The sequence below is a fragment of the Hyalella azteca genome, unplaced genomic scaffold, assembly GCF_000764305.2.
Source record: "Hyalella azteca isolate HAZT.00-mixed unplaced genomic scaffold, Hazt_2.0.2 contig7076, whole genome shotgun sequence".
NCBI classification, from domain to species: Eukaryota; Metazoa; Arthropoda; class Malacostraca; order Amphipoda; family Hyalellidae; genus Hyalella; species Hyalella azteca.
In genome coordinates this window covers 456,195-465,776 of record NW_025937210.1, presented here as the reverse complement: position 1 = coordinate 465,776, position 9,582 = coordinate 456,195, and the positions used below count along the sequence as shown (strand labels likewise).

At 38.7% G+C, this 9,582-nt stretch overlaps 1 protein-coding gene across 1 annotated transcript in view; it reads left to right on the top strand.

The window, feature by feature from the left end:
- Positions 1–4,932: 4,932 nt before the first annotated feature.
- The window catches only part of LOC108665777 (clavesin-2), a 34,805-nt gene continuing 30,155 nt past the window's right edge, over positions 4,933–9,582 (top strand). The window contains exon 1 of the mRNA XM_018152575.2: positions 4,933–5,067. The gene's annotated coding sequence lies outside the window, so the exon portion shown is untranslated. The remainder of the gene's footprint in view (positions 5,068–9,582) is intronic.

Genomic DNA, 9,582 nt, shown 5'->3' with positions numbered 1-9,582 from the left:
CAATTTCAAGCTATGGAAATTGTAAGCAGGCCCAGTTGTTGTTACTGTTATTTCTGCCTTTTGATTTAATAGAAATTCTATGCCACGTTCATAATATTTTGGCAGCATTCGTTGCACGTTTCATCATTTCGTGCAATGATGTCAAACTTACATGCACGACAAAATGATCTTCTAAAGCAGATTTTGGTATTTTAATTATTTCAAATAATTTACATAGATTCCTCTATCTTAAGATATATAGCTTCACTATAAGTAACCGAATTTAGAAATTTAAAGTGCAATATTCTGTCAATAGCGAGATTACATTGTAAGATTATTCAGATTAACGTCAATGTAAATGCACGATTACCGTAACTTACGTCATTCTGTTACGTTGATCATGTTCCATAAGGAGGAAGTTGACGACTTAATCAAAGTTTCGATAAAGCTAGTGAGCACTCATAAAGATAAGTGGGACTTTAATTAGAGACTACGACGTACGATGGAGAATCAAACATTTCCTATCATATATCGTAGCCATTTACTTCCCAGCTAACGTGCGTCCATGTATTAACTTGGTTCCTGCCTAAATTGTATATTCATTTAACTGAATTTTTTTTCTGAAATGTATAGAAAGTAGTTAGCTATATGTACATGTAGTTAATAAAAGCACGCCCATTACTACTATTAAGGTTGTCATTGTATTAAACTTGGTTGGCTTTGTAGATAATTTAGTAGTTTTTTAAAATAACTAAGCCTATACCCTCGGATGGCTAAATCTTCTTAGACCTAAACGAATATTCCTTTACTTCAATACAATTAAATGTAAGCAGCTTTTGCTGGGCTCTTTAATTGTTTCATTTTTTTTATAGCCGCGACGATTTTTTCATTATTCAGAATCAATTCGCACCTGTATTACCGTCGGTATCTGATTATTATTACCGTATGATTCTACTGTAATTATATAGAGCATGAATACTCACTCTTATATACATATAATCTGTTCACACATATACATGTAATCTGTACACACATATACATGTAATCTGTACACACATATACATGTAATCTGTACACACATATACATGTAATCTGTACACACATATACATGTAATCTGTACACACATTTACATATAATCTGTACACACATATACATGTAATCTGTACACACATTTACATATAATCTGTACACACATATACATATAATCAGTTCACACACATCGAGCTCCATGTTTTTATTAACCAGTGCAGCGTAAGCGAAGTTGTTAACGGAAAATCAATCATATTTTCGACTCGGATTAAAGCTGTTGAGTTTAAATGGACTCGAACTTTCTGAAATGTTTTCTCAACTTGGAATGAAAAGTTGACGACTTTTTCAAAGTTGGCGGGAATTTTTTTGGGCATTTAGGACAAACTTGGGGAAACTTTAAGCGTCTGATGAGGCGAGTGAACTCTCAAGAACACAAATGTGACATTATCCTAATAATGATGCACATTTTGCCCATGTGTGGGACACCCTGACTCAGTTTAGCGTATCAGTGCTACGTCCGCTTTCTGTGAGCAAAACGTGTGTCATAATTTGGACAATGTTACCACTTACTTTTCTGAGTGATGTCAGGCGTCGCGACTGCATCTTTTTTTTAAGCATTAAGAGTTGTGAGCAAAACTTTTTATTTTAATTTAATGAAGACAATTATTATTTACTGTGTCGTTTGAAACTATACAGAACTTATAGGCAAGAGTGAGCTTAGTTCTCTATGCTAAAATTTGTTACGGGATTCATATTTAGACAGCACTAAGCATCACTATTTTGCATTTGTAATGATTATTTTCTTCTACGTTTACTAGCATACAAGCTCCTTGATTTCCTAATATTAGTTCATCTGGAAAATATCAAATAGGTATATTTATTAAACGAATAGAACGGCAGCTAAGCATGATAAAAAAACAGGCCCTAAAATGTAGAGAACCTGAAGCCTTCGCGTCATGTAGTCAAGATATGATTTTAGGTTCTCTATGAAATGTGTTATATTACACCTATTGCTTTTTATATATAATTTAGTTACATTTCTTAGGTAGGTATGTTTCTCTTGAACAATTTGGTTGTTAATTATATTGAGGAGCAGCGGCTGCAGCATCATCGGTTTGCTTTGTTGCGAGTGTAGCGAGTAAAGTTATACGGCTGTAGCTACGTTATACGGTACGTACGCCTGCAGCTACTGTATAGCTGCGTTATACGTTAGTAACGTTACGTATATCCACAGCTGTTGTATAGCTATACGTTATACGTTACGTACACTTTACAGCGATCTACGTATCCCTTCTCTACCTGCTTGTTATATAAAACACATCGTAACCTATAACATCGTCTCGTTATTAACCTTCAATTCTTCAGTTCAAAGATCAGCTAATTGAAATGTGATTTTCCGAGACAAAACTGGGAACGCGGACAGAAGGAACGTGACAAGTAGGAGCGAGATAAGTAGAAACGCAGCGGTAAGTAGCTAGGAGAGACACGTTATGAACGTTACAAAGACAGATAAAGATAAAGAACAATAATGTCTTTATCGGGAAGTTTATGGCAGCAAAATCGAGATGCGTACGGCCGTTGAATTCCCGCACAGAAAATAGATTCAGAAAAATTAATTATGAACGTTGGTGCACATGGGACTGGGTGCTAATCGTTACTTTAATTATTAATCAATAGTCTTAATGTCTATAAAACATAGAGAATTGGGGGTTGATTCACGATCATTCCTTTTAATTATTGAAACGTTTTTAATGAACACTATCGACTTCAAATCAAGACTTGTCGCATGCATGTCTGATAAACTTTAATATCTCAAGAAAACACAACACCTATTATATGTATAGCCCCTTCTTATTAATGAATCTACCGATAACTACCGAAAATTATTTCTGATCTCTACGAAACCCGAGAAATATGCTAATTTTGCACTCGCATAGTGGCTATAATAATCTTACGTATGTGATTTAGTCGTATCTGAGTTAGTCGATTAACAAATAACTGTCACAAATGAAGTTAGATATCACTAAACTCGAGAAATATAATATATAATTATACAATAGATCAGGATGAGAATAGATGCACTTTCTATTCCAGAGAGAAGTTTACAATTTGATGGAAATAATTAAGTATTTCCCTATTTTCCTTTATCTCAAAAATAATTTTCTCTGATGAAGTATTACGCTAATATTTCTTATATAATAAACTGTCGAACTTGCGTATGAAAAAAAAATAACAACAAACTAAACATATCCTCAGGAGAATTTTCCAGCTATACTATCAATGCAGCTCAAGTTATCAATTACTATTTTAAGCCACGCGAGATCTTAATGTTCTGACACATAGAAAGAAGCACAAAACCTGCTTTATAATCCCGTTCCGGGGAATTTAACTCAATGGTAAATCCTTACCCTGCAATCTAAATTCAAATGAATTTCCAATTGAATAGCATTCACTCAGACGTCGCGTCGCTATTCAATTCTACAGTATTCATAGCTCCAGGATACTCATTAGTTTTCCCTCCAAAAATAGGTATTTCTCTAAAAAAATAGATAATTCTGCAGCATTTTCGCGAATTTCTATTCATTGGAGCATCGTTGAGTGGCCTGGGATAGCAGCGAGGAAGGCGTTGCAAGACACCCAAGTCGAGAATTGCAGTCAAAGTGCAGTAAATGGCGGCAGTAAGGGTGGGTTTACTGCCCATATCAGGCGCAGCTCGATCATCACGGAATTACTGCGCAAGAAGTTGGACTTTAGTATACGTTTGAAGTTCTTAGCCTGTAACGATGAAAAAATGTCAATTGGACGTTTGTATACGTTTGAATTTTTTTATTATAACGGTGATAAATGACAATTTATGTATAAATTTTTCGCATCAGCGTTATTCCCATCCCTGATTTCAGCATTTATCTTCACAGGAAGTCAAAACTTTAGCTGTATTAAGCACTAGGCTAAAACTTTTAATTTATTCACGCCGAGTACATGCAAGCCCCGAGCTCAATGCATGCATCTCCTCAATTCAGAACAGAATTATAGATGAAGTAACCTAGTCTGTAGAATATCCTTGTCTGTTTGAGCTGAAGAAATTCATTTTTAGCCGTGAACTGCGCTCAGATCCTCCTAATTTAATCAGAAGCCTGAACCAGGCGCCCATTTCCCGTGGACTTTTTCGCATCTGGCCTCCAAGACTCGACGAATTCCGCACTGCAAAGGGGGCGTTTGGTGAGGTTTTACGTTTAAATTCATTGTTTAGACTTCAATTTTTAACTTCTAATTTACTCATGGAAACTCATAAACAAAATTAATGAGATAATTGATTTATTCACAGTAAATTTCATCACTGCTCGGCTCATGTTGCTATTTTTTGTAGTGACGTGCTCTTGGGAATTTTTCAGTATATTTTTCTCATATCATTTAGAATCGCATTAATCGGCATTTTAAACAGTAGAAATTTAATAGAAATAGGGATGGAAACGGAATGGAATATCATTTCAATTCTTCTGAAGCAAAACCGAGTAAATTCAATATGGTGCATTTGCTGCAAATTATCTGTGTAAAATTTGCACGCATTTAATTTCCATTCTTTAATAAATTTTTACTAACTCGAGACGGTACACTAGGAAAAAATTGGATCCATGTCCAATTAGTAAATCACCAGCCCACGGTGTGAGCAGAGAACTTCCTGGTATCGATGCCGCTCTAGATTGGGTGAGGATCACCTACATAAAGGCAACAAATTCATACCTATTAAAACGACGGCTCACTTATATCTCTGAGTGTAAAGAATGGAGGGCAAGAGCTAATCCCATGGTTTATTTGGAGGAGTTTCGTCCGAGTGGAGGAGTGAGTTGCCACCACCTGCAAGTTGCAACCCTGCAACTCCACAGGTAAACAAAGCTCGTTTACCAGCTCAGTGTAGCGTCAGACTCTGAGTGGTATGGTGCTGCCCGTGCTCTCCTCTGTGTACACTTGCTCTCGGACTTAATATTCAGAACTCCTCTCACGTTCCGCTTTGAATATTCTACACGAGCCCTGTCTATAGGGAAGATATTTTGACATCGGTGAGTCATATTGTTATCTATAATAACTTGTGCATGATTAACGCCACATATATGACTTGCAGTCACACGTGTGGCTGCGAGATCCATTGCACGATGTTCCAACACCTGCCTGCTTTGTGCTGTCTCTTCACACCTGGAAAATAATTGTAAAGCAACAGATTGAGGCTTTAAGATTATATGGTAGTGCTTTCTCAAGATGTGTGTTTTTGCAATCATTTAACTGTAAATCGGTTGACAACTGTAACTAAATTTGCCTCGTTGAAAAATTATCCACCTAAGTACCTCACCGCATTCTTCTCCTGACTTCCAAGTTAGTGTTATAAAACTTGCTCTAATGCTCTGTATCTGCTGCTGTACTTCAGTAAAACTTGAGTTCTAGTAATAAGAGTAAGAATTCATTTAAGCTAGAACGGAAGCAGTAAAAAATAATTATATTCATACGTGAAACAAGTAAACTTATCTGTCGCTAACGAGTTAGATGACTAAAAAGGCATTAGGTGACGTACGTATAACCTAATTCACTCCTGCGCACCTTCCTTCTTTTCTGTCCACCTACATGCACGGTAAACAGTATTTCCGTGCGTGGGTTTTTCGTTGTATATCCTTCAATTGTAACTTGAATCAACGATGATATTCCAACCCTTTGTACTCAGAGCTGTAGCGTGTAACTAAATCAATGCATTCGACGTACGAAGAACGGTGAACAAATTATTCAACATACGATCATGTTCTTCATTTCGGACGTCCAGCTGTGAACATTGATTTCCTGTAGCCCAATGATTGGGCTACTGCGTATAAAGTTCTTAATAACTCGCCAATCAAGATCTTGGCTGTGGCCTGTGTGAAATTCAGGAAAATTGCCATTTGAAAATATGAAGAAGTGCGCTTATTATATTGGATTGTAGACCTTAAACTAAACTTTTCTCTTAAAAATCAGCAGGTATTTCTAAACTGATCAATTTAACATGTTGTATTGATGATTAGTATATGAACCACCATTCCTAGAATTCCATCCTGAAGTACGGTACTTGAAAAGTGACTTTAAACTGCCTTTAACCTCCAACTTGGCCTCAAATATTCTATGTTTAATGTAACATTTAGCTGTTCTTCGGGAATTTTATATTGTAATCCGATATTTATAATTATTACCTTGAGTCTTGCTTCATCACGACTCACGCTTCACCACAACTCACGCTTCACCACTAGCCGTGCAACGCAGTCCTGCCATGCCAAGCACGGTCTAGCCACGATCAAGGCAAAATATATTTTAATCGGGCAGCGACAACAATTTTTTTTTATGTCGAGACCAGAGTGCCAAGCTAAATATACCAGATTTTAGCAACTATACCAGATCAAAAATATCCATACCGGGCAGTGTCTCATCATAGCAGATTTTGATTTGTCAAATCTGGTAGGGTAAAATATACCATTTGGCAACGCTTCGTGATTTGCATGGCACGTGATATTAAAGGAACTGACGGGAGGATGGGCCGTGACATGACTGAACATGGGAATGTACCTGGCAGGGAAACGGACCGTGACAGGCATATGCCTGGCAAGTGCCCGTCTGTATGGTGTTTGACGTTAAAAGCAGTATCAAAAACTTGAATTAAATTTTTTTATCTTAGCTCATCAGAGTTAATTGATAGCAGCTTCAAACACTGTATCCATTAACACAATTGACTATTTACAACGGCGACAACAATTCTGTTTGGACATCTCCTCTCAGTAAATAAGTTGGTGCGACGTTCCCCTCAATGCAAACAAAACGTTAACTAATTCCCTCATTAATTAACCTTGCGCAGCAACTGGCTCAACACCAGCTGTTGATCTCGGCAATTCATTTCCTTTTGTGGCGCATTTCCAGTCCAACCTTGAATTCATTATTCATTGCTAATTCAACCTTGAATTCAGACATCGAAAGTCCCGAGTCAAAGCTGCTGGTGCAGAAACGCTAGTTCAATTCCGTCAGAAAAACTAACCGTCGGTATGCGCCTTTTATTCATTAGTTGCTCTTAGTCTTGCTCGTGTTTAGGTGATAGTTGTGATCTTAATTACGATATTTATTAGGCAGTTCCGCACCGGAAGTACGAGCTTTAATGCGCTTTTTGGGTGCCGGTGCGCAGCGGCTGCTGGCAACTTTTATGACTAATGCCAGAGCTTGGGAAGTGGAAACCCTGAAAGCTTCTATGCGGAATGCGACCTGCGGTCGCTGCTGCAATGAAGTACAAGAAAATAGTGAAGTGCAAGCTGTTATTAATTTTAATTTACGGTGAGGTGACGTTAGGTTATTAACCATAAGTTAGTGGATTGAGTGGTGACATTAGTTTTGCTTATGCCGCCGCTAATAAGGATGTACCGTATCAGACTTAAGAATGTTGCATCTTGCATGGATATGTTGCGTCGCGCGTTGATATGGAGCGTCGCGCGTGGATATGGTGCGTCGCGCATGGATATGGTGCGTCGCGCGTGGATATGGTGCGTCGCGCATGGATATGGTGAGTCGCGCATGGATATGGTGCGTCGCGCGTGGATATGGTGCGTCACGCATGGATATGGTGAGTCGCGCATGGATATGGTGCGTCGCGCATGGATATGGTGATTCGCGCATGGATATGGTGATTCGCGCATGGATATGGAGCGTCGCGCATGGATATGGTTAATTCCTCTCGCTGTACGCCAGTTGAAAAGTTCTTATCAACTTATCAGGCTTGACGTCAAAGATTGGTTGCCTTCTAACGTCGTACCCTCTCTCCCTCAACCGCATTGATTGTACGGATCGAAGATTCCGTTGTAAGGACGGCGGTGAAGCGAACTTTTGCGCAGCATCGACCGCTTTACGTATTCAGAGCCCGGGCGCTCCACAGCTACAGCTCTAAGTAATACTCTGTATAACTTCATAAATTCTAGTCGGAGAAAATTATATTCTAATCATAATCAAGATTTCACAAATAACGAACGAATTTCAATACAGTACTTGACACTAAGAAATAACTATACCGGCTTCGGTACCTCAAAAAGCAGTGCGTCTCTTAGTTTTGCGTCGAATTTAAAGGACAGTATCGTTCTCATCGCATCCCTTTATTTGGCCAATGATTTAATTGGCTAATACATATAGTTAGCCAAGGCATTCATTGGTAGCTGCATCATGCAGTTAGCTTATGCATTCGTTAGCCTATGCACTAGATAGCCAATGCATTCGTTGGCATATGCATCAGTTAGCCTATGCATTCGTTAGCTATATGCATTCGTTAGCCTATGCATTCGTTAGCCCATGCACTAGTAGGTAATGCGTTCATTGGCAGATGCATCAGTTAGCCCATGCATGCATTGGCCCATGCATTTGTTAGGTGATGCAATGGTTGGCCCATTAGTTAGCCAATACGCTCGAGCATCACGTCTTCGGTCACAACTCTGGATACTTAATTCTGACGGCGTTTGTGTTTGAATTCTATATTCGTATCTCCGTAAGGAATAAACCCTAACTTTAATTAAAGCCTTCAAATCTCATTCAATTCACCAAAAATGAAAGCCATTTACAACTATTATTCAAACATTCGTTGTCGCCGTGTAAACCAGAACTTGACTTTGTATCGCTTGTCCCCCACAACATAATTATACGTTGGGCAGATTACATTCATTCCATGATCCCTGATCCTGCTTACGACGGGGACCCGATCAGTGGTATCACCCTCTCGCCAGCCAACAATGGAATCGGGGGTTCACTGATGACGATAAACTAAACCCTCTTAAATGGGATTACTGGTGCTTGATGGAACAGCTGATGCTCAATGAATCCCCTGATGCGAGACTAAACCTCTTAAATAGAACCCATGATGTTAATGACCTTGTTTAGAAAATCGGACGATCAAGAATTATCGTAAGTAACGTCATCGTAAGTAACGTCACCGTAAGTAACATCATCGTAAGTAACGTCATCGTAAGTAACGGCATTGTAAGTACTAACCTCATCGTAAGTAACATCATCGTAAGTAACGGCATCGTAAGTAACATCATCGTAAGCAACGTCATCGCAAGTAACGTCATCGCAAGTAACGTCATCGTAAATAACGTCATCGTACGTAACGTCATCGTAAGTAACGGCATCGTAAGTAACGTCATCGTAAGTAACGTCATCGCAAGTAACGTCATCGTAAGTAACGGCATCGTAAGTAACGGCATTGTAAGTACTAACCTCATCGTAAGTAACATCATCGTAAGTAACGGTCATCGTAAATAACGTCATCGTAAGTAACGTCATCGTAAGTAACGTCATCGTAAGTAACGTTATCGCAAGTAACGTCATCGCAAGTAACGTCATCGCAAGTAACGTCATCGTAAGTAACGTCATCGCAAGTAACGTCATCGTAAGTAACGGCATCGTAAGTAACGTCATCGTAAGTAACGTCATCGTAAGTAACGTCATCGTAAATAACGTCATCGTAAGTAACGTCACCGTAAGTAACGGCATCGTAAGTAACGTCATCGCAAGTAACGTCATCGCAAGTAACGTCA